Below are 27,547 nucleotides of genomic sequence, written 5' to 3'. Positions count from 1 at the left end.
CTTTCACAATTTAACTAAATAAATATAATTAACAGTGAAGTAAATTTTTATTTCATGAAATTGCAATGAATAAAAAGATGAAACCAATCAAATATGGTGATACGTATAGAAGGACTCATTACGTCACTTGTCGCTAAAAATATAACGAAAAGTGACATCACGCGAGATTACAACTTATTGTATCATCTTCATTTTTCATTCCTACGTGATAAGACAAGAAATACGGATACAATATTTTTTGAAAATCTGCCGGTTTACCTATGTGTACATGTTTTTAGTGAAGTATCAAATTGCATCACTGCTTTGGAAAATCAGCGCAATAGCACGCAATATGTCTTAGAACGTCATCCTTCTAATACCGTTGCAAGAGAATAATATTATTTTAAGGGTTAATGGTAGGCTCACATCGAAAAAAGAGTCGAATTCCGAATACCAGGAAGGCTGAATTAACCAGCAAAATATTGTTGCGATGGGATAGACAGTGGCTACGTATAAAACACATGGAATATTCAGTCGAATCGGGTAAGATAGGATGCCAAACACAAATACTTTTGAATAAAATCTTAATACAAGATTTTTCAAGAAATTTAATTGACAGGGTGTCTAATTAAGAAAGCTCTAAAGAGAACAAACCTTTTTGTTCCTGGTTCATTAGTGTCTGATGAGTATATTCATCGTGACAAAGCTAAAAGCAAGTTGCGACGTAGTTGCTTCAAGCTGCTTCAATAGAACTTCAAGGACCACAAGTTCATAGTGTGTGCTTCGAACTTTGTTCGCCTTTTGAGGTAATTAATTAGAAGTATGTTTTCAAGTCAATAATCAAATTATTTTAATCATATATTCATTAGGCGATAGCGATGCAGATTTTTTATGCCCGTCAGATACTCTATCGATATCTTTATATACCTTCATATCTTCTCTTTTTCTTATTACCATGTTCATCGCCACATATACAAATTAACATTAAGAATTTTTTTTATAAGACTTCACACCCACAATCAGCTCCTACTTAAGTATGAAGATTTTATTCTGCAAAGAAATAGTAAGTTTGTTATTCAAAAAGCCTTTTTAAACAACACCCCGTATTGCCAGTCCCGTATTCTTCACCGTTTGATAAGAAGAATTAGCTGTGAAGAAGAAGAAAGGACGCAACAAACTTCCCAATATATCAAAAGACATTATTTACTTATGACATTACAAATATTGAGATCCCGAGCCGGAATCACCCGCGCCTCTCACGCTCGCTATACACGTAATAATTGAACTTGACCTGCGTTTTGTGTAACAGTCGCTACAAGAAGTTACATAATGGCTCCGGGTCTCAACTGATATTACGAGATCTATATACTTATAGAGATTTAAAGCTTAAGATATTTCGTGTTTGATATTGGTACGGAGCTCTTTTCTAGAGTTGCGTACCTAGAGGTTAAAAACGGAACACTATCACTGAGGCGTCGCAATCTGTGTGGTAATAAGATTGTTTTTTAGGCTATTCGTATGGAACCCTCAGTATCAAGATTCCAAATCGTGCTTAGCCAATTTTAAATCACCAATTTTGTTACCAAGATCTATCAAATTTAGTTCAACGATAAGCCCTTTAAATCTTAAGAACTGACAACAAATTCAAATATAATTTAAGTTTTCCTCTTTTATTACTTTTAATTTGATAAGCAACCAAGTAATTTTTAACGTTAAACTTTTATAAAAAACTGAAATGAATCCTTGTATCCTGTAGCCTAGCTACCCTATCTACTCCTGGAGCCTATGAACCCGATGAATACCTAAAATATAAAAAAGCTCTACAAAATTCTCTCTCATTAATAAACAATGATATACAGACAAATACAGGTTACCTTAAAAAAAACCTTTATAATGTGTCACAGCAAACACGACTCAACATTCGTAACCGGATTCAGAGATGAGATTGCGATATCCCGGAAAACCAGATAGAAATGGATTTTGGCCTCAAAAATAGCATCAACGGCAATCCGTGAAAAATACTGAATCATGGTAATATCAACTTGACAGGCATAGAAAGATATAGAAAGGCAGACAATAGTTTTTCAAATTTCACAGAATATACTATCAGTGCGTATTTTGTAATTTAATAACACACGCATCACAAACAACAGAATAACTATAGAATCAGTTTTGGATTGATCAAAGGTAATAAATACCTATATGTAAAATTAAAGCTGGAATTGAATTGGTTTGTAAAAGCATGCCATTAGTAAAACATATATAAAAAAAAAACCTTTATCAACTGTCAAAACGATTTTTTATTTTTTGTACAAATTTATCAATTAGGACTTTTTTACGTAGAAATCCCATGGCTGCAATCATTAATTAATGCACGGACTAATGATGATTTATGTTGCAGCTATAATTTTCACCTGTGTTTAATTTGTTTTAAATACTGATACAATGAAAACTATTATGGCTCGGTTTTAATTAATCTATTAATTGTTATTTTGTTTAATTAAATACATCTTGTTCGACCTAGGGTTAAAAAAGTTATTATAACACTTGATTAACTTTTATTTAATTTTGTGAATATGTATTAAAAGCTTAAATTTTTAAATTAATAAAAAAAAATGAAACCTACCTACGTTCAGTGAATTTTTTACGCTTGTGTTCAAAATCGCAATGAACCAAAAGAAAAACAAATTTGCGTACAATGACTCTACTTAAATAAAATAATAACTTAAGTAATTGGATTTTGTTAAATATTACAAAATTAGTATCATAATATTAAAGAGCTAAATGCAAGATGTTTCAGAGTTAAAACTGGGAATCATTTCATGAACTATGAACATCAAAACGTTGGAACAGATTGACACCCCCAATATGCGTAATGTGCACAAAAGGCACAATTCGAACGATGCATCTGTTTGTGCAGTAATTAGCGTGACGGACATTCCGTTGACGTTGCCATCAAGTAAACGGTAGAGCCACATAATTGACAATGAATTGTTGATTCCGAAATCGTATTAACACATTTCTGAAGTGAATAATTACTTGATTAGGTAAACATGGAAACTGTTTAGGCTTAGAGTTAATGATCGTAATAGCTTAGTAACGATGTTAACTTGACTATTTGAGTAAACCACTAGTGTATGAGAGTAAGTATCAAGTTCTTTAGCTACATTTCAAAATGTTAAGGTTTAAATTGTGTTTTCTTTTTATTTAAAGCTAAGATTGTATAAGTACGTAGTTACGTTTTATCATATTTTTAGAGTGTGGACAATGTGGTCTGGTACAAAACCAAGAAGTAAGAGGCTGCATGGACCAACACTTAAACAAATAAATTTTACAATTTACATCCAAAATAAATTCTTGCTGCTATTTATTCAAATAGGTTTGTAATTTTAAGGAAAATATTCCATCGTATCAACTTCCGTGTAAACGTGTCATATTAAACAAAATAAGTTAGCCTACGTTAAAGCTTTTCTCATGCTAATTAAGGGTTCTTTCACAGTAGCTTTTCTCTGGCATAGGTGTTCAAGGAGCTTATGCACCTCACAAGCGTATCTGTGGTTCATTTCAAGTGCTTTGAAAGCTTTGTCGAACACTCACTTCTTTATTAAGCTTTTGTTAATGAAGTTTAACACCTTAATTTGTATAGTAACAGTTCAGTGAAAAATAAATTAACGTTCGTAACGTGTATTTATCGGGATTTCACAACTAATTTTGGACACGACCGTTAGACACTCGACCTGCGTCTCGCGACGCAAAGCACTCTGGTAGAGTTCAAAACTAGTCGGGCTATCCCGATAAATAAGTGTAATGATACACATTTTAATATTAGCGGTTAATTTTGCACTGATTTAACAGTTCGACTCAAAAGCCTTTAAAATATACACAAACATACGTTTGAAACAAGCTTCATTGTTCAGTCCCTAACATTTAAATACTAATCAGAAGTTTTATTCGTAATACAACGCAGGAGTTCAGTGCCGTTGTATGGTCACCACATGAGATTAAATATAAATTAATGCTTGAGCGTATACAGAACAAATTTATAAGATTTATCTATTTAAAAATGTACGGCGTTTATCCAGGTTTTCCTTTATTATATCCAACTCTATTTATACTAGGCATGGTAGGTTTTTATAAGATTGAAGTAAGACGTGATGTGGCTGTAGCCACATATTTGTTTAAGATAATTCGAGGCAAAATAAATAACCCGAGAATTTTAGAGATACTCCAGCTATCAGTTCCAGACGAATACGTCGACCGGCGAAGGAAGCCGCCGCTGTTGGTGGTGCCGCGCGCACGCACAAACCTCTTACAGCGTGCTCCCCTGACGCGTGCTTTGCGGACGCTTAATACCTTGTCACAACGGATAGACATATTTAACTGTAGCCTGAATGATTTCATAAAAGCCGCTTATTTGACCTGTACCGACTAAGATTATAAGTTAATTATAATGAAAGGTGTTAAATAACTCTTAATTGGTCTATCGTTTATTAGTATTAAGTAATACTAATGTAACTGTATATTTTATAACTGTATATTTTATGTAACTACACTATTGCATTAGGTATTGTCCTGTTATAATAGTTGTAAGTGGTTTAAATAAATAAATAAATAAAAAATAACAAACCGAAAACAATAAACTGGACGGTCGGTAAAATGAATGAACAAAGACATTATATCAATTATGCTAAATGCGTTCATCGGATTATAAGCAGCTTGAGGAATACGAGATCAGGAGGCCTACCACGGGCTCTTAGACTGGAATAGTGGGAGAGAGATACCACTCTACATTTTGTAGTGCCTTTTCGCTCTTGCAACTCGTTTTAAGGTTGTTTTAGGCTCACAGTCTATTGTTTTGACCTTAACAATAGTAATTTTAATGGAATCATCGATCAATAAAAGTTGAGTTATTTTCAGTATTTTTCCTTCACAGTTGTTAAGGCTATTACAATTTCATTTAATGGAGCCTAAATTTCTTTGAATTTTCAATTATTCCTAACTTATTAATTTGAATTCTTTTTTAGTTTTGCTTAAATGTTTATCTTATATTTTTAGTAACTATGTGGTTGAATGAATGTTGAATATTTTTATGTAAAGTGGATGATATAAAGAGTAAATTTTATTAAAAAAAAACAAGACAAAATTAATTGAATATAGACACACAACAACAATGTCAATTGGCTACCTATATAGTGTTCAAACTAAAAAGGTTGATTAAAATAAAAACAAAAAAAATAAAACTCACCTGTTGTAATCACTTCACAAAATACAGATCACACAAAAAATAAAAAGTTATTTTTTCAAACGTTTTAAATTTCGATCGCTTGCAGTGTTTTATTCGGTTCGGTCGTCGCGTGCGCCGGCAAAGGCTTTGCTAAACAAACTATTTGCTCGTGGAGTAGGCCTTGCCATTCTCCTGACCACTCTGAACCGTGCAACCGGTCCGTTAGACCTCATTTACACCGAAAAACGATTAATAAATCGTGTTTTATTCGCACGTGCGAAATTTGTTATAAATATAGACTTGAAAAGTTCCTGTTTTAGTGATTTTAGATAGGTTAAAAACGTGATATATCAGTTTATGTTTAATTTAATTTCGATTTTTTTCATAAACCATTCAGACTAGTATTAAACTTATATATCAACGGAAATCGTAATTATTGTACGTATTCCTAATTTAATAAAGTGTGGCGGAATTTATTTAACACCCTTTTTTTTTGAGCAATGTCTATATGCGTTTCGTATAGGTCACTTTTTACACTCCTGTGTAAATGCAGCCAACGGAATATTTTGTAATTGACTTGCGTAAATGATTTAAAAGAAATAGCTGGGATTTCCTTGTTTAATTTATTGGCAATATACAGGGTATAGAGTCGAATACACGTATGATATTAAAGTAACTGTTAGGAATATTAATTAAAAATTTCCATTCGATTACTCATTCTAATAAATAGTAAACAACACTAATACGTAACTGTTTTATATCTAATACCGTATCACAACATAATCCAATGAACTTAAACTTCTCATCTTAATATAATTTATTTCAATATTTAAACATATAATTTATTAACTGTCTACTGCACTCGATTCGGTTCGCTGATCTGAGAACCAGAACGTTTTCATTAACATTTGAGGTAATGATAATATTACTTTTTTAATTCATTTAACTTGAACACACTGTGTTTCAGGCGTGTTTCGGACCTCGATGAGTTTGTAATGCGGTAGTCACTTGGAAGGCGTCGACTGTTGGGATTGCATTGCCTTATGTACGTACATAGAGTCAAATATAGTACACATCACTTCATTCACAGAAGGATGTAAAAGCGTTAGTACATTCATAGAAATTGTTTTTTTTTTTTTAAGTTGTGATCGAATGATTGTAATCGTGTTGCCTCGTGTAAATAGAATATTCTATATAATTTGTTCACAAGTCACATAGTTTTTATAGGGATTAAAAGCGCTTAGGGAGGGTTTTTTCTTCTAATTTTGATCGAGTCAAAATAATTTCCCTTACTTAACATATGTAGAATGGTTAACAGCTCTTGGCACAGTAAACAATAATTGGTGTCTTTTGCTTTAAAAACAAAAACAATTGTTTTTATTATCGAATCATAACTTGTCATGAGGGATTATAAAACCTTGATCCACTTGAAGGGGGGAAGAAGACAGAGGATTAAGGGAGACATTGACACACATCTGGGCCCCAATTCTGCTATTAACAATGGCCGATGAATGAATGGAAATTGGATAAAATTGGTACTATTTATAGTATTCTAAGCATTTTTCCAACACAATTGTTGAAAATTCAGTACAGGGCGTAATACGGTCAATACAATGAATTTCCAATTATTGATTTGGCATAATTCTTAAGAGAATAGGAATAGTTTCAAGTTAAATCCAATTCATTGGCCATCGTAAATAGCAGTGTCGGTCGGTCGGCCCGGTTGTATTACCTCGCTTGATAAGGTTTAAACACAAAATTACACAAAGGTAATTAAAGCGCTTTCCTTTTACACTGAACATACGGGGCATTAACGCTGCGGATAAAGCATAAAAAATGAACACCAAAGCAACTGCAAGTAATTAATTGTGAAAATATGTTTAACTTGTAAATTAATAGGGGTAGAGCTATAAGATTTATTTTTTTTCGTAAAGTTTTCAACGTATAAGAGAGGAGTTAAATTGTGGACCCAGCTGTTATTTCTAAATCTTTGACAGTCTCTAACAGGCACTCTTAATAAGGAGTATTGCCCAGGTAATTAGGTTGAGCAGGTCAGATACGTAGTCGCTCCTTGTAAAAACATTGGTACTTAGCTGCATCCAATCAGACTGGAAGCCAACCCCGATATAGTTTAGAAAAGGCTGGGATAATGATGATGAAGATGATGATGAATTGTTTTATTGTTGTCACAAACGACAGGCTCTAAGAATTATCAGGAAAAAAGTAAAGGTTTTTTTCCCCCAAATCATATCCTTTTTTTAATATAAGGCCCAATAATTAAAAAAAGTTTTTATAAAAAAATGTTTTGCGGATAAACCTAGCCAAGCAAGTCCAAGAACGAACGCGTTTGTGATAACCTAATGGGAAACTGTTGCTTAAAAATAATAGCATTTCATAAGATTTCTTTCGTTAGTGTATTATAAACGTTGTATTGCGCAGGAGACGTCGGCGGCGCACGGAAGCAACCGAGGGCACTGGATAATTTCCAAATGCGTAGCTATATACGCACTGAGAATAAATATGAACTTTAATTTGCTTGACATGCGCTTTAATTTACTTTGCTGATTTTAATAAGACTAATGGCTTTGTTTTCTACTGAAATGTATAAATAATTATTGGTTTAATATTAAGAGAACTTAGAATATGTCTCTTAGTTAACGTTACCTTCATTTTGTTTTGTATATTTGATTGCATAATAGGCACCCCCGGATCCCCTTGGATTGTGAAAACGCATGGCGTGGTTGGATAACCAGTCATTTACGATAGTATCAGTATTGAAAGAAAGAAATAAAAGAAAAAGAAGCATTTCATTTGATTCATCTGCACTCTCGTCGTTCTCTCTAATCTCTTTGATATAAACTAAGTTATTCAGGCAGAAGATCATAATTATATTTCAAAATTCATTATAATAAAAGTAGCATTTCAGCGTTCATCTTAAAAAATTGGAATGACCTTTAAGGTTTTAAAACAATGTGATCTAATCTAACACTCAGGTTTGAAGCACAGTCTGTTAAAAAGAAGACACAATTATTATAACAACTTTCATGGGCCTGGTTCATAACGTGTTCTCACGCCTATTTATAGGGATATCCCGACTAGTTTCAGATGCAACTAGATTCCTTAATCCGAGCTGACACGCAACTTTGCAGCATTATTTAATAAATAAATGAAAGAGATAAAAACCACGATATTTATAGCTACGAGTAATGATAAAAAGTACGGTAGTAATACCTCTGTATAAGAGTCAGATAATAAAAGGTACCTCTATATATGAGTTTACAATTTACATATATGTATATTTGACCGTCTAAATCATACAAAAGAAAACAAAAACACACTGTTTATATATCTACCGAGAATATAAACTTACAGAAAAAATACATACATAATGGATTGACGCACGAATACACAAAAGGTGCTCGCCCTGACGTTTGTCCGGAAAACCCAAAACGATTAATATTTAACAACATGCTGTAGGTGCGATAAAACCAGAGATTAAAAAGATTTTAGCAGTATTGAACACCGAAATTTCTCGCAAGTTGCAAAAAGCAATGATTAGCAAAATTCTAGCTAAAAACTTGATAAATTGTGTGCTTTATGTTTGGATTAAATTATTGTGAAATATGTTCGTTTATTTAGTTTGTATTTATAGTAGTCTCGTAGTTTTTACCCGACTACCAGGAGGGTTATGTGTTTAGCGCGTATTTTGTATGTATGTAATATTCTTTATTACCTTGTATCTCTAGAACCGTTGAATGGATTTTCACATTTTTAACATAATTAGTTCGACTATTTACTCATTATTTTAGGATCATTTCATTACTTTAAATATATTTATTACGATATAACATTGTATAGTTTAACTAGCTGTCCGAGCAAAGGTTGTTTTGTCATAAAATAGTTTTAGGGAATAAAAAATATAAGTACCTGCAGGTACCAGATAACATATTTAAACGTATAGGTAGAGACATACCCAATATGCACACTAATAAAAATCGGTCGTACCATTTCGGAGGACTAAAATTTCGGACACGAGTATTTTATATAGGATTAGAATAACATACAAATAAATAAAAACATAATACACATCAGAACAGAAAATACGTTTAAGGTTTTTTTTTATTTCGCCAAAGCTTTTCGTGCTTAAAAAACAATGAGTCGATTGATCATTTGATAACTACGGTCGCTGATTTGCGGTTTCTCAATTATAGGAATCAGTTTGTAACCTAATTCACCCGCCTCGTCATAAATCCTGTCTTTCGCATACATTATGCAGACGAAAAATTTGAGTACCGAAAATAACCTACATCAGAATTATACTCACATAAATGCACCTTATTTTAGATATAAAACCTCATTACAAAATCTTAGTAAGTCTACATTTTACAAATTTGCTGCAGAATAAAAAATGCCCAAGAAAAATTTCCTTGTCCTAAGACTATAATATATTACATTATTTAAGTAGAAAAAACCTCAGCAGAGCCACTTTGCGATCGTTTCCCCTGAATGTGAATGCGGAAACTACTTTTCTACTTTCGTAGATTCCTATCGGTAGCTGTCCTCGCTTTAATAAATAGGATCGCTTGTTCTTTTTTAATTTACTTACTTTAACTAATATAAAGTATTTCTGGGTTTTAAATCGATGTATAAAGAGGTTATGATTATATTATATTTTGATCGATTGAATTCATTATTTACTTAACTTTACATGAGTGTCATCGATCGATTAAAAATCTCAAATCGATATAATGTATGGCAAAATGTGTGGAACTAAATTTGACTTAAATACTAACATCTGTCTGTACCCATATTTAAAGCGAAATAAATGATTCGATTTGGAGAAAACGGACAAAAGAATATTGGCTCGTGACTTTCGAGTATGTCGAAATTAAAATACGGTAAATCCAAAACACCAAATTACTTCAATAATTCTCAACGGCGAATTAAAACATAATTAACTGTAATATTCACCTCAAAACAACACGCGAATTAGTTCAAATTTAGATTAACCCATTCTAATTTAGAATTTCCCCAAATATAATCATAAATGAATTAACGAATGACCGAAGTAATTCACGTCTATTTATTATGCAAATCAGTTGCACAGATTAACTTGTGTAAAGTACTCGTATTAAATATGTATTACATCATAATGAGACTGTGTATTTCAAATTTGGTCACGAAATGACTTTATTATAGCATTAGTTGTTTACATTGTTTACTGCATGATTTGTAGTGAGAGACGACAAATGTTTATAATACCGGCCAGATTTTTTTCCAAAGCCCTGTATTATAGTATATGCTACACAAATGCGCAAGATATCCTTCTAGTGAAGGAATGCTTTGATATATTTACGTATATACAAATTTTTGGAATCCTTTTGATTTCATTTCAATGAAAATGTTTTAGTTTATTTAATTATCTGGTTTCCTAGTATTGGTAAAAGATAAACTGATTTCAAATGCATTTCGTAGAATATTTTCCAATTAAAACTACAACCGGCTTAGTAATAGGATATCCCAGATATTGTCGAATAGTCCTTCGATATTTAAATAACATAATTTTTTTTTTTTTTTTTTATCAACTATGTGACAATTTAATGTTTTTGATGCAATTTGTTCGTAATTCCGAGTTGTTAAGGAGTCACTGCCGGCGCAGGCTTGCGACGTCCAAGTTCCGAGTTGGCAACGAATAAATTCTTTTTCTCTTTCTCTCTTTTTTAAATGTTTTCAATTGACTTTTTCATCATTATGCATTAAAAAACTAAAAAAAACTAGCTCATATACGCACCGCATTACCTGCAATTTCTAACTATACATGTTTACATGTGACTATTCAGAATATTTCCTATTTCAAGAGTATCACATCAAATATTTTGTTCCAACACGGTAAGCATTTTTCCTTGGACAGAAACAAGATAAGATTATGTAGGCTTTTGTTTGGGCCTAAAATAAACTATGTAAGCTGAACTATGGGTAACGAAAAGGTTAACATAAACAATATCATGGTACAATAGTACTGTAAGTATATGGATATAAATGTTTAATACAAACTAACATAGATTTATTTATTAGTAACAAATTATTAGATTATCTATATCTATATCTATATACCAATATATAAATCTGAAGAGTTTGTTTGTTTGAACGGGCTAATCTCAGGAACTACTGGTCCAAATTGAAAAAATATTTTTGTGTTGAATAGACCATTAATCGAGGAAGGCTTTCGGCTATAAACCATCACGCTGCGACTAATAGGAGCGAACATACTAAGGAAAACGTGAATATCTTCTACCCACGGGGACGAAGTCGCGGACAACAGCTAGTAAATAAATATATGCTAAACTACGCGGTCCAAAAGTATTAGTTTTATGCTTGTATCGGGAGTTTCATGAACTTTAAAGTTACACGCTAAAAGACACCCAAACCCGGAACAAGCATTTATGGAGCACAAGAAACGCTCGCCGTGCATGCCACCATGCTGCAATCGTGGAAGAGGGCTATCAGTCTTGTAGCCATGTGGTACGCTTTCAATCAATGGATTAGTATAAGCCTAATCTATCCTAACGCTGGACAAAGCCTTTCTTTTTCATGCTTTAGTAATTTAGGTCTCTGATTAATCCAAATACTTTTTTGTTAAAGGACAATTTATTGATCCCTATCAGTAATTCTCGTTACATAATCTTACGAATATTAAAAACTCGAAAGTTTGTATGTATGGGTGTTTGTTCCTCTTTCACGCAAAAATCACTGGTGAAACTTGGTACACAAATAGTTTATAACCAGGATTAACACAGGATAGTTTTTGGATCATTTTCGATTTGTAACGGGCGAACCCGCAGGCAATAGCTAGTATTATATAAAACCATACTAAACTTAATGTCAAAACAGAGTCTATCTATAATAAGAAGTAATCTTGATATTTTATGTACACGAGTAGTTATTATTCTGGTATTGGAAATCAGAATGCAAATGCAATTCACACCACACAGTTAGATCCTTGTGCGTCAGTACACACTAACATGTATGTATTTCGAATTATTAAGCCAATATCATACTCGGGTAACAGAAATAGGTATTAATGAAAAACATCAATCAACCATTGTGTACAATAAAGAATATTCTAATCTAATCTAATAATTTGAAAATCCCGTCAATTAAATATCGAGTTATGATAATAACTTCTAGCTACCTGACACGTATTTATCGGGATTGTCCGATGTCCGACTAATTTCGGTCCCAACCGGAGTCCTTAATCATGAGCTGACGACAAACCGTGAAGTTTGTGATAGTTTAATTAAAACTTGTTTTGACTTTTTTGGTTTGATTTAAAAAAAGTGGATTTTTAGTAATTCTTGTTTTTAGTAAGATTCGTTAGAATGAAGGTTATTTTTGTGTAATAAATGATGTTCTGATGACTAATCAAAATGATATCTACAAAATTTACCTACGCAGACAACTCGTATATTTACTATACGCTTATTTTGGAAAAGAAATTGAGTTAAAATTTTAAGTGGATCATGTACTCAATGAACAAGTCTTATATTGCAAAATAACAATGACAACAACGCCATCTAGTCTTAAACTTAGAAAAGCTTCTATCCAGTACTCATAACTTGAATCACTGACAAATATAGCTTCGTATACGACATTTTTTACAACATATCAAATATAAATTACACCTTGACATAGAACTAAGTAAACTACTAATGAAATTGAATGTAAAAAACTAACGAACTAATTAAATATACTAGGAAATCAGTCGTAGTCGTGAACTCGCTGCCGGGGCAGCTCATGATCAAGAACTCCGGTTGATTCCAAAACTATTCGAACAATCACAATAAATACGCGTTGTATTTTACTTATTCTTTTATCAAATTGTTTTGCTAATAAATTGTCATACTTAAAGAGCAAACCTTCAAACATTGACTTCAACGAAAGCTCTTGACATTAAGTATGATCAAGTAACGTGATGTTCGAATTTTCCACAGCAAAGTAAACTCTTCGATGGAATTGTAAATATACTGTGTGCCGGTGTGGTCCGCCAGTGGCTTGGAATAAGCCACTTTGGCTTACCTGATCGATGTACGAAAGAAGTATTTTATTCAATACATTCCTATTTTTCATGAAAAGTTTCCCACCTGTGCTGTGCTTTTAGCAAAGCTTTTGAAAATGGATTTTGTTTTTGTATTTGTTTAGTAAAAATAGTGCTTTGTTTAATTTGTATTTTTCAATGATACAGTGTTTTTAACAAAATCGAAATCCATTTGTTTATGTTAGTTTAAAAAGCAATTCTATTCAATCAAAAATTCTATGCAAAAATAAAACAAATTTATTATTATAGCACTCTGTATTGCCCACCTTTTACCATGTCCTGAGTGCTACGTTGCAAAAATTGAAAAATGTATGCCCATCATTGCATAGTACCATCAATTTTGTAGTTAATTGACAACATATATAAATCTTTGAGTTACAAAATTCAGTCATATACTACAGGATGAGTAAATTCTTAAAGTTGTGAACAAATTAAACTTCCTCATAATTTTCGAGCTACACAAAAACTGAATGGACTTATCTATCAATTAATAGTTCGAAATTTGGAAACGTTTAAGTTATAGCAATTACGGAAACCCAAAACCAAGTTGTTAACATAATGCTTTACTTCATGTCTGTATGTTTGTTGTTGTTTACGTGCGCATTCCTACACGCGCATCCGTCACATTGTTAATTCACTCTCAAACGGCTGGAGGAAAATTGATAAGTTACTTGACATCTTGGTTAATCCAAGATTTACGTAGATTTATTTTATTCAACTGAATTAAATGAGGTAATGATGCGAAGTCGCGAGCAACAGCGTATTGCATATAAAACTAAATACGAAAACCGATTATAATATCACATGCAAGAAGCTAATTACTTTGGTCTGGTATCAAGGCGCAAACAAGCTTTGATCCAAGTTTCCAATCTCAAGTTAGCCTGGCTTCAACCCAATTTGTTTACATATGCAAGTAGGAACCTACATACCAATTGGGATCGTCTTCGTTTTCGTTATTGATGCTTTTGAAGACATACTCTCTACAGTAAACATGTATTTATTTATTGATTAAGGTCGTTAATGAGGTTAATTGTTAATATGAGTAAACAAACTCCGATTATCTGTGAGATTCTGCTTTGGATGCTCCAAAGCAGAATCTCACAGATAATCGGAGTTGTCGGTGTAATCGGTGTTTGTCGGTGAATGAATAAAATCTTGAAGAAAATGGAAAATTCGTGTAAATAATAAAAAATACGAAACATCAGTTTTACCTAGTCGATATTAATCAAACAGGTATATTTTTTTATTGTGGACTATACATACCTAATACCTATACATGACAGAAGAAAAATGCAATAAAAAAAGCTGAAAAAAATCATAAAAAACTCCTCCTCAATGTTGACTGGGAACGTGAAGCTAGTATCGTATATCCCAATCTTTTGTTTTATTACACCCAATTACGCTTTCTTTTCTTTTATTTAAAGCAAATGTAATTTCCAAGTAGTTATCTGATCAGACACTCGAATACGACATTTACATATAAAATAACAAACAAGAGGACAAAGTTTCCGCAGAGGTAATTGTACTAGTTTCTTCCAAGACAATTTATTTTTAAACACGTTTTTACCTTTATCTCAAAAACGTAATATAATTTGATATGTCTAAAGAAATATTTTTGAAGCAAATGTAAACATAAAAGCTGCTTAACTTTAATCTGATTTTAAACGTTTATAACGGAGAATATTGAAGATCTCATTTCTCTGAAATATTGTACACGACGGACTTGTAATAGTTTTATTTCTTTAATGTTTTTTTTTCTTTAATTTATTTCATCTTAGACTTTCGATATTGCCATCACTGAATATTGTGAAGAAAAATCCATGTTTCTTAAATTTTCTAAAAGTTGCAGTAAATAAAGCATGTTTGCGAAGTTTGTTTGTGATTAAGCAGAAAAGAAAAAATAGATAGTGACGTCTGCGTGTCTACCACTACATCTTAATGCAATATTATTATAGTTGTGTAAGCGTGACAACGCTATACACGGTGTAAAGCGGCATCTCTCTTCCACGCTTTAAGATGTGGCTGTAGGCCCCCCGATAAATCCTACTACTATTTAAAGGCGAAAGTTTGTAAGTATGGATGTATGGATGTTTGTTTCTCTTTCACGTAAAAACTACTGAATAGATTTGAATGAAACTTTACCACAATATAGTTTATACATCAGAATAACACATAGGCTACAATTTTTGAAGTTTCTAATGTGAGGTCGTAAAAAAACACATTTTTTTGCGCTTACATTGCAAACGCTGACTGAATCCTACAAGATAGATAGAAGGCAGATAGATAGATAGAGGGCAGGTATAAATTATAACTTATATCTTCTAACCACGCGGACGAAGTCGCGGGCAACAGCTAGTATAATATAAACCTCTTTATTGAAACTTAGCAATTTAAATGCAATTCAATCATAGCATAAGCTCCGTACTTTTTCGGGTTAGGTAAATCTTCTTAATGCCCGTCGGGGGTTTACAATGAAAAACGTTTTTCAGCCCTTTTTTATTAGTCGCTATTATTAATTACTCCAATGACAGTGTTCTTTCTTTTAATCCACATCCGAGTGTCGAAGAAACCTCGCAAAATCATATTTATTCCATTTAGAAATATTTGAAAACCTTTTTCATATCCAGCCATTTCAGTCGTAATAGCTGCTCAATTAATTTATGCGTGGGACGATTCATCAAAAACCTTTTACCTGCTTACTCGTTTTAAGTCACTTGATGAAACTTAGACAAAGCACTGAAATTTTGCCTTTTTATAATCATATTTCAAACGCAGAGACTTGAAAAAAAGTCAAAATGTATTTAGTCTGGCATTAATAAAATTATTTTATTAAGTCAAAATCAAAAAAGTGAGTTCTATGACGTTACAGTTAATCGCAACATTCGCCATTTCAAATTCATCGCGTGTTTTTGGTTATATAAAGAAGGCACAAAACACAGCGTCCCAAAAAAATAATATTTTTTACACTACATCCACAATTTACACTCCGTTGTCATAAGCCATTCAATATTCTAAAACTCCAGCACAATGGTAGGTCGAAATAATATTTGAACTAGACAGCCTAATAAATACGGTTGCTTTTTATTAGGCAATTGTGAGCGCTTTGACATGTCGCCCCGTTGTCTCTATGTTTATAGCTGGGTACCACCAACTTTATGGTCCCTTAGATAGTGAACTAAAAATTATCTCACCCCATTTATGGCACTAAAAGTAGTGTCTCTAAAAAGAAGGTAATTTAGACAGTCCTTGACATTCAAACGTACGAAGACATTTACTGCGGCGTAAAAAATATCTCATTTCTGCTTCAAGTAGCTGTATGAGAAAATGTTGATCGTTTCGTGAAATTTGCCGGAAAAACAGTTGTTTATAGACACGTTATTGTTATGAACGACATTTTTTTATATAGTTTTCAAATTAAAATAGGCTCTCCTCAGTTACTCCTAATTACACCAGCTAGTTGTCAATAAAATTCTCGTCAAAATCGGTATAGACAATTAAGAGATTAGCAGGAACAAGAGACAGACAAAAATAAAATAAATATGATATTTTGGTGTATGTACCTACGGTAATATGCATGTAGTAAAAAACGGTTTTTCTAAAATTAAACAATTTTTCCAAAATTATACAAACAGTTCAATTTTGTATACATGAAAAGATGATTCGACGATCATTAGCAATGAGATCTTTATAATAGAAGACCAGTTTAAGGTAGATATTTCACAGAACTTTCTCTAACAATTAAGATGTTAAATGGCAACCCGTAGGTAAGATTTTCTAAGAATCTAGAATGTCTTATCAATTAGAGAAATTCCTAGCAGTAGTGATATAATTCGTGTTGTAGTTCTAGGAATTTGACAAAATGAATTCATGATGAAAGCAAAGATTTCGTAAGAAGTTCACAACAATTTCATTGGAGAAATTGACAGCGTAGATGTAAATTTGGATGGCTGAAAGGCATTAAATTCATCAGATCATTTAGCTTTTGTCGTTAGGCCCAGATAAATTTCTTAACGCTCTTGCTTCTTTAAGCAAGGTTTGGTTGGAATTTGAGTGATTTGAAACCATTGGGGTGATTCAGTTTCTCTGGATAGGCCGATTATCAATTGACAACATTTTTTTTTCTTAAATACGACAGTTTTGCGAAGCACCAAAGTCTGGACTATACTACCTCTTGTACTGCATGCCATCAATACTATCTGTTTGAAAATAAAATTAGCACTAGATTAAGTCAGAAGAAGTCTAACACACTTTTCCGCTCAACCCAAAGTGGAGTTATTTTATTATTTAGTACCGAGAAAAAAGCTATTACTGACTTGCGTCGCCTTGTTTTAATACAATAGAAGTTTCAACAATTCTAGTAATCTTTCATAACCAAACGCTAAATTGAGAAGGCAGTACCAAGAAATATGTAATTGAAGCTCTATTATAGTTTACCAATATTAATTGAAGTTAGAACTGGGCAGCTGTTTTAGACAAGTTAACTATCTAATTCGATGAAACTTCTGAGTGAATAAACCTAAGAACTCCTTGTGATAAACTGAAATTCCCATAACTATATTTAAGGACTTTACAATACAAATAAATATTAATAAACCGTGTCTGTTTGCTCGAAACGACAAACAAATAATCGAAAATTGTTTTTAGACGAATTTATGAATGAAAACCCAACAAAACGTATTGACCTGGCTAATAACGTCGCTTGTCGGAAAAAAAATAGAACTGATACGACACGCGAAAATTCAACTTTTTTAGCCAGTAGGTACCCCATTAACGAACGTTTTTGTAATTTTTTTCAATCGCAGTTCGAATCGACTGCGGTTGCATCCAAAACCAGTTGAGCTGTCCCGATAAATACCTCCGCGTGAGTAACCCGTTGCATAACTATATTTGTTCATTAGGTTTTTTAGTGTCACTTACATAAAAACAGCATCCATAAAAGATTTTATATTAACCCTAGAAAGATAGTCTGCGTAAAATTGACGCATGCATTCTTGAAATATTGCTCTCTCTTTCTAAATAGCGCGAATCCGTCGCTGTGCGTTTAGGACATCTCAGTCGCCGCTTGGAGCTCCCGTGAGGCGTGCTTGTCAATGCGGTAAGTGTCACTGATTTTGAACTATAACGACCGCGTGAGTCAAAATGACGCATGATTATCTTTTACGTGACTTTTAAGATTTAACTCATACGATAATTATATTGTTATTTCATGTTCTACTTACGTGATAACTTATTATATATATATTTTCTTGTTATAGATATCGTGACTAATATATAATAAAATGGGTAGTTCTTTAGACGATGAGCATATCCTCTCTGCTCTTCTGCAAAGCGATGACGAGCTTGTTGGTGAGGATTCTGACAGTGAAATATCAGATCACGTAAGTGAAGATGACGTCCAGAGCGATACAGAAGAAGCGTTTATAGATGAGGTACATGAAGTGCAGCCAACGTCAAGCGGTAGTGAAATATTAGACGAACAAAATGTTATTGAACAACCAGGTTCTTCATTGGCTTCTAACAAAATCTTGACCTTGCCACAGAGGACTATTAGAGGTAAGAATAAACATTGTTGGTCAACTTCAAAGTCCACGAGGCGTAGCCGAGTCTCTGCACTGAACATTGTCAGATCTCAAAGAGGTCCGACGCGTATGTGCCGCAATATATATGACCCACTTTTATGCTTCAAACTATTTTTTACTGATGAGATAATTTCGGAAATTGTAAAATGGACAAATGCTGAGATATCATTGAAACGTCGGGAATCTATGACAGGTGCTACATTTCGTGACACGAATGAAGATGAAATCTATGCTTTCTTTGGTATTCTGGTAATGACAGCAGTGAGAAAAGATAACCACATGTCCACAGATGACCTCTTTGATCGATCTTTGTCAATGGTGTACGTCTCTGTAATGAGTCGTGATCGTTTTGATTTTTTGATACGATGTCTTAGAATGGATGACAAAAGTATACGGCCCACACTTCGAGAAAACGATGTATTTACTCCTGTTAGAAAAATATGGGATCTCTTTATCCATCAGTGCATACAAAATTACACTCCAGGGGCTCATTTGACCATAGATGAACAGTTACTTGGTTTTAGAGGACGGTGTCCGTTTAGGATGTATATCCCAAACAAGCCAAGTAAGTATGGAATAAAAATCCTCATGATGTGTGACAGTGGTACAAAGTATATGATAAATGGAATGCCTTATTTGGGAAGAGGAACACAGACCAACGGAGTACCACTCGGTGAATACTACGTGAAGGAGTTATCAAAGCCTGTGCACGGTAGTTGTCGTAATATTACGTGTGACAATTGGTTCACCTCAATCCCTTTGGCAAAAACTTACTACAAGAACCGTATAAGTTAACCATTGTGGGAACCGTGCGATCAAACAAACGCGAGATACCGGAAGTACTGAAAAACAGTCGCTCCAGGCCAGTGGGAACATCGATGTTTTGTTTTGACGGACCCCTTACTCTCGTCTCATATAAACCGAAGCCAGCTAAGATGGTATACTTATTATCATCTTGTGATGAGGATGCTTCTATCAACGAAAGTACCGGTAAACCGCAAATGGTTATGTATTATAATCAAACTAAAGGCGGAGTGGACACGCTAGACCAAATGTGTTCTGTGATGACCTGCAGTAGGAAGACGAATAGGTGGCCTATGGCATTATTGTACGGAATGATAAACATTGCCTGCATAAATTCTTTTATTATATACAGCCATAATGTCAGTAGCAAGGGAGAAAAGGTTCAAAGTCGCAAAAAATTTATGAGAAACCTTTACATGAGCCTGACGTCATCGTTTATGCGTAAGCGTTTAGAAGCTCCTACTTTGAAGAGATATTTGCGCGATAATATCTCTAATATTTTGCCAAATGAAGTGCTGGTACATCAGATGACAGTACTGAAGAGCCAGTAACGAAAAAACGTACTTACTGTACTTACTGCCCCTCTAAAATAAGGCGAAAGGCAAATGCATCGTGCAAAAAATGCAAAAAAGTTATTTGTCGAGAGCATAATATTGATATGTGCCAAAGTTGTTTCTGACTGACTAATAAGTATAATTTGTTTCTATTATGTATAAGTTAAGCTAATTACTTATTTTATAATACAACATGACTGTTTTAAAGTACAAAATAAGTTTATTTTTGTAAAAGAGAGAATGTTTAAAAGTTTGTTACTTTATAGAAGAAATTTTGAGTTTTTGTTTTTTTTTAATAAATAAATAAACATAAATAAATAGTTTGTTGAATTTATTATTAGTATGTAAGTGTAAATATAATAAAACTTAATATCTATTCAAATTAATAAATAAACCTCGATATACAGACCGATAAAACACATGCGTCAATTTTACGCATGATTATCTTTAACGTACGTCACAATATGATTATCTTTCTAGGGTTAAAAATAAGGTACTACCCAACCTACCTGTAGTGTTTTTAATCTTTTTCGCATACGAGAATTTAATCCCTACGTTGCTGGGTTTAACTAACATAAAGCCACAGGCGCAATTTCAAAAGCAAGCTTATCTAGAAGCAATAAAATCGATTTTTGATCGTAAAGAAAATTTTGTTCTAGGCAGTTTTATATAAAATCTAAATAAATGTGAAAAACTTAATCGTGTTTTTATTGTTGTTAATTTAAGCCAATGATTTGAATAGCTTTCATTCGAAAACCTTAATTATTTTTTTACATACAATTCATCTTGTTTTTTTTTTACAGAACGTATCTGAAATTCGTATGTCGATTGAATTGCCGTCGATAAATAGGACAAATCTTTTTGAAGCACTGGCCTTTAGTATGGAGATAGATAGATTCCCGCCATTGGATTTTATATTTAACTGCTGCTCTTTAAAATTTGATTTGAAATTGTTTTCGTATAAGAATAAAAACCCAGTCCCGAGCGAGACACACAACAGTGACAGTTTTGTACAAATAGGGCAAAAAAAAACACAAATTTTCAAACGAAATTAGGTAGACAACGGTGCCTCAGTAATCCGGTTCCGTTTTTACCCTCACTTTACAGACACGAAAAATATGCATCATATGAAGAGTTCGTTGAAAACTTATATATAAACTTAAAGCTACAATGGGCAGGTAGCCTCTCAAATATATGAAGGATTGCAACGCATTGCCATACATCGACAAAAAAGCGCGGTAACGTAGCATGGTGTTCAGGTTTAGTCAGTAAGAGTCTTCCCCGAGGGAGTGGTTTTAGATAAGGATTCGGCGCCTTACAAGAAAACAGGTAGACTCGCAAAATGTTTTAGGTAAAAAAACAATTTTGTTAAGATTACCCAAAATATGTTCTGATGCTTTCCACCTTACAAAGTACCGATCATTTTGTAACTTACTAGTCTTATCTCAAACAGAAAAGCACTACAGGCCGTAGACTACACACTTACCTAGATAAGCAAAACATTCTTTGACAAAACGCTCTCGCTAATATACAACGGTGAACATTAAGGCAAAGCTCATTTCGTTTTGTCAAAACATGGAACAAGTCCATAAAACAACCATTACAACGTACGAATACAATATTTTATAGCACCTTAACACGTTTGACGGTATAAGCTTTCTTCGCGATATGTGTCACGTATGTAGCGAGCTATAAAAAATTATGCTGAAGATTTTGCTACGATATTAGAGGAACTGGAGAATGGAGGAAATGTCGCAAATAATATTTTTTTATTTTGTTATGTTACTAAAAAGAAGAGAAAATTTAATTAGACTGGAGGTGACTGAAGAACTTCGATTGGCTCTATAAACTGAACTTCGGATTTTATATCTATTAGGACATGTGGGTACTACGTAGACAACACTAGTATGACAGTACAATCTTACTTCCTTGTTTTCTTTCTTCAACGTATGAGTCACCTAACTTTTTTTTTCTTAGCCTATTTGTACGGAAACTATAAGTGTTATAAGTCCAATTCGTACTTGTCCAGTTTTTTTTTTACAATTTACCTTAACACTATCGTAAAAGCCTGATAAATACCTTGTATATTTCAGCTAACGAGTAGTGTAGCCTTTATCTGTAGGCAAATTGATTCAGCATCAAAAAGTTCTATAGCTGCAGATCACTGGCACTTTGTGTTCGTTTGTGGCTTTCCCAGAATATGGAGTGGTCAGCAGGTCAAATTCCGCGTGTGAAATTGGGTTTTCAATTCTCGCCAATGACCAAGCGAAACGCCCGCCGCACAATATTGCTAGTTCATGCTTGTGTTCCGTTGGACTTAATTGGCTAGACAGCTTATTTCCTGGCCACCAGATTGGTTTTTGTTTAAATTAGATTAGATTTACTATTTTGGAGAGTTGTTTAGGTCTTGGTTATAGTATGCTGTGTTGTGGAGTTTATTTCGATGTTTCTTCTCATGGACGATAGATACGTAGTTCTCTTTATTATTTTATTGATAGGAAAAGAGCTTTTAACTTTATTTGATAAATGAATTTTGATTTTAGGTGGTTTGAAAATTATAAATTAATGGCATTTTTTGTGTTTATATTTATACTTTTTGCCTGTGACAAAGTAACTTTCGTATTGACTCTTCTGATAAATTGTAACAATTACATTATACTATTATTTTTAACCGACTTCAAAAAAAGGAGGAGGTTCTCAATTCGACTATATTTTTTTTTTTTTATGTTTGTTACCTCGTAACTTGCGATTGGGTGAACCGATTTTCATGATTCTTTTTTTATTTGAAAGCTTGTGCTTCCCGTGTGGTCCCATTATCACCATTTCAATATCTGATGATGGGATCTTGTAGAAATCGGGGGAACTCTTCAATAAATAACAGCAGATTAACCGCAATTGTTGCTATAGCATATCTAAGCATTGTTTACGCCATCACACAACATATTATCATGCCTGTACTCACTACAAAGGTTATAAAAACTATTTCGAAAAAAAAAATGTTCAAGGTCACTTACAAAGTTTTACAAAAAATGCAATACTGAAACTAAAATAAACATAATTAGATGTTTGTTCTGATGAGATATTCGGTTATTCAAAATGGCCTCCATAATTAACATCACTCTCAAATGGTAACAGACTGGGTGGAGGCTTTCGAACAAATATCACTGGGAATTCTGGGCAGTTTCACGGGGGCAAAGAACTCATTTGGGCAGCGCGTTTAGTAGGCCTACCCATACTAAAAAGTGGAAAATAAAATTAATTTTGGAAAAAAATAAAAACCGACTTCAAGACTACACTAACAATATATACAATTGAACTAAAAAGTATAAAATAATATTTTAATTACAAGCCAAAGAACACTAAAGGAAAATCAACGAAATTATTGATACTTATGCATACTATTTACATTTTAAAATCAGTTATTTTTGGAGTCGGTGCCAGCCAAAACAAAAACAATATATTAATGACACAAAAAGAAATTACATAAATAATTGAAAAACAACCGATAATTGAAAAGAAGACAATAAAATAATTTATCTATTAATAACACAAAAAAGAAACATAAACTAATACATACAAACATAAAACACAACCATCAGCGTCTTCTGCCCTCACGCGTCTGCCCGCATTTGGCACCGACCTCAAAAATAACTGATTTTAAAATGTAAATAGTATGCATAAGTATCAATAATTTCGTTGATTTTCCTTTAGTGTTCTTTGGCTTGTAATTAAAATATTATTTTATACTTTTTAGTTCAATTGTATATATTGTTAGTGTAGTCTTGAAGTCGGTTTTTATTTTTTTCCAAAATTAATCACACATATGATTCTACTAGAAAACCAACATAACAACTTATAATTTCCTTTTACCTTGTGTCGAAATCGACGATAATTCTGAAATTATTTGGTGTCCATTTATAGAACAATATATAAAGAAGTTAGGTCACACTTGAAGGCGACTCTCATATCGAGTTTCAATAAATCAAACTGTTTGTATAGAAAAAAAACTATTGATTCTGCGTAAATAATATTACAATCAATTCAAACAAAGTGCGAGTAAATATTGAATAAGTTGCTTATATTGAACTGACGAAATATGTAAACAGACAAAGGTCAAGTTTATATTTACTTATTTAATTCCCAAATTTAAAAAATTTTTATTTTGCTTTTAAAATAAAATTATTATTTCTAATTATACCATCGTGTGTGCTTTGCCTAGCAGGCTATTAGTATAGGTTGCTTAATATGTCAATAACATCCTCCTCACCCTGGATAGCTTCATATTTTATTTCGAGCACTTATTATTAAGATACAGTGATTGTAAATTTCGTGTGACGTCACTCCTTACTAAAATTTGTCCTTACAGATACGCCCCAGCTCCTACACCTGAACTTTAAAGGCCAAAATACCTGTCGAATGTTGTTATATTTTTAATGATTCCACTCGATTTCTTTTTAATCCTTTGTCAAAATCCCTACTATTATACTACAATACCGTTACAAAGTAATTACAGATGTTTACTAAATGGAACAACTATTAACACGTGTCCTTAAAAAATTGCTTATTGCAATAAATTTCTTTATAATATGTACTTGTGTATGTACATACGTATAAACGTATTGCATATCACTTTTCATTACCCCTTCCATTTTCGCTTACCAACGATGTTATTAATTTTATGAATACTTTTTAATAGTGAATCGGATTAAATTATTAAATGATGTAACGGTTTACTCACGCGTATTTATCGGGGTAGCCCGACTAGTTTGGGACCCAACCGGAGTCCTTAATCATGAGCAGACGCGGCGGGATCGCGAGTCGAACCTCGATCGAAGTTCGACTCGCGATCCGTTACATCATTTAATAATCGGATTAAAGATTATTATAATCCTATTCAAATTTCGGGATTCAGATTAGCTATTCGTAATACGAATCAAAACAAATCCTTATTCTGAAAAAACACAGTAACACTCCAAGATTACAATTTATTATAATATAATTTGTTATACGTCATAAAGCAGTGAATCAACTGCTTTGCGACGAACTTATTTGATTCCTAAAAATAAATGAACCTAGCCATTTACAATGAAATATAATACAAAAACAAAAACTAACCCCAATCTAGAAACTGTTGAAGTCGTATGAATTTCAATAGACTTTTTATTTAAGCAAATAAAATAATTTACATATATTTCCAAACCCCAAATCACTATAAGGTTTCGTTAACAATAAGATATACTTCTTTCCCAAAAACGAGGAAAGGTCGAGTATTTTGCGGTCCCAAATTTGAGAAGCACTTAAGAGGTTTCCCCTTTGTGTATGTTTGTACAGTGCTATACATGTTGTAATAACCCAAGCGAAACTAAATTTTGTAAGAGTTTTATGTTCGAATACATTTATATGTAGGTATTATATGTAGCTACTTACTTTACTGGCCTGTTGGTCTAGAGTTACTGGCCCTGACTGCTATACCGGAGTTCTGGAATTCGATTTTTTTTTTCTGTATCTCGGTGTCGTGTATCTATAATATGTTGAGGTTAAGATTTAAGTTGTTTCTCAGTTGTCTAGTACTCATTACAAGCTTTGCTTATTTTAAAGCAAGTTGTGTGAAAGTTCTGTTTCTTTTTATACACAACTTACTCAGTATAGAATTTAATAATTTTCTCAAGGGGTTTTCACGCACAAGTCTTCTAAGACACGGAGACTCCGGCGAACATTGTGGATAAAATTACATCTCATTTAAAACGTTTTCAAAGACACTAAAATCTTTGAAACAAAAGATGACTTTTGTTTTTATAATTGCAAAACCCAAAACTCAGGCGAAAATTGCTTTCATCATGTCATAAAAACTAAGCAAAAAGTCTAATAACGAACGTAAAACGAAGAAACTGACTATAAACAACGGCTGCTTACAACAACCGATGGAATACTGTTAATAAAAATGTTTGCAATAAAATTCTTCAACATTCCCTAAGGAGTATATAACTAGTAGAAAATTTTCAAAGCTCTGAAACTAACCGTACAAAGTAAAAAATTTCGTTACAGGAACTAAAGAAGAAATTCTGAAGTAGAAACTTATTTTAAAACATTTTATGGAACGCTACAAGATTGAAGCGTGTTTTAAAACTAAAACAAATTATTGTAATCCTGGCACTGCTACGACAGTAAACTAGGTTTATAATGCTAAAAGAAGGTTTTCTCATCTCAAGCACATTGCTAAGAAAATCCGCTATTTCGTGGACGTGTGAACTGCTTCTATGCGTGGAAAATCGCAAACATTTAAAATGTAACAAACATCGTCATGTAAAAAATGACATCAAATTATCAAAATAGGTATCCACAAGGCTTTCTCGTAAATAAGCCTTTTAGTATTTAAATTTTATTCAAGTACCACCACAAAAAATCAAATTCTATTGAAAATGAATGAATGAATGTGCATCGTAAATCAAAAAACTTATGAAGCCGAAATTTTACACGTTAGCGCCTTTGCTCATCCTGAACGCCTGATTAACCAATACGAAAATTATATTTTATATTTCTTTAATCTTTATTGAGACGCAAATAACTAAGTAACGCATGTCTTGTCATGAACATTTTTCATTTCTACGATTGTCTGATTTATTTTCAAGACTCAATTTATGAAATAGGTCAGACTAACGAGGTCCCTTACAAAACAACACAGGCTTTCACGTTGACTAATACCTCTTCAGACTAACAGGTAGATAAATATTACAGAAAGACATAAATCCAACTGAAACACAAAAAAGTTACAATTTACTTAGTTGGCAATTCAATAGTAATTTAGTCAGTGTAATTTGTAACCGCTTATTGAGCGCTTTCGATGTAAAGTTACAAGCACTGTCCAAACTACTCCAACAAATTCCCGTTCTAATGCGGGTTATCATTACATCACCATTAGGATTTGCGAAGACATTTCGACTACATTCCCTTTACTATGACCTCCCGTAATGAAACGAATGCCATTGTAAAAGCGAGAAGGCGTCATACAGTGCGCGTAGCTGCGTCTCACTTTTACATAACAATAAACCAGCTTTTGAACCTCATAGTGAGTGGTGCTGAAATATTTGCCCTCTCAAGTTCTGAGAAGGTAGAGAATATATGAATATATTAACGTGTGATTGAGTTTCGTGCAAATTGCAAAGCGTAGTCGCAGTTAGATTTAGGTCTTGGCAACGATTTTGGGTCCTATATTGCAATATACTCGTGATATCGGCCTAAAGGCTTTATTATATGTTATTTTAGGTTTAGAAGATACAATAAGGGAATGAGCGTTGATCATTAGCATCATTAC

General features: G+C 32.9%; 1 protein-coding gene across 2 annotated transcripts in view; it reads right to left on the bottom strand.

Moving 5' to 3' along the window:
• Nucleotides 1-5,380, bottom strand: part of LOC113497966 — a 56,992-nt gene extending 51,612 nt beyond the window's left edge. The window contains exon 1 of one of the 2 annotated variants that reach the window (XM_026877815.1): nt 5,225-5,380. The gene's annotated coding sequence lies outside the window, so the exon portion shown is untranslated. The remainder of the gene's footprint in view (nt 1-5,224) is intronic. The other variant, XM_026877816.1, reaches the window with a different exon arrangement.
• Between the last annotated feature and the right edge of the window lie 22,167 nt (nt 5,381-27,547).

This window comes from Trichoplusia ni, chromosome 10 (assembly GCF_003590095.1).
Source record: "Trichoplusia ni isolate ovarian cell line Hi5 chromosome 10, tn1, whole genome shotgun sequence".
In the NCBI taxonomy this organism is placed as follows: domain Eukaryota; kingdom Metazoa; phylum Arthropoda; class Insecta; order Lepidoptera; family Noctuidae; genus Trichoplusia; species Trichoplusia ni.
Note: the sequence above shows the minus strand (reverse complement) of the source record. Positions and strands in the feature narration are given on the sequence as shown.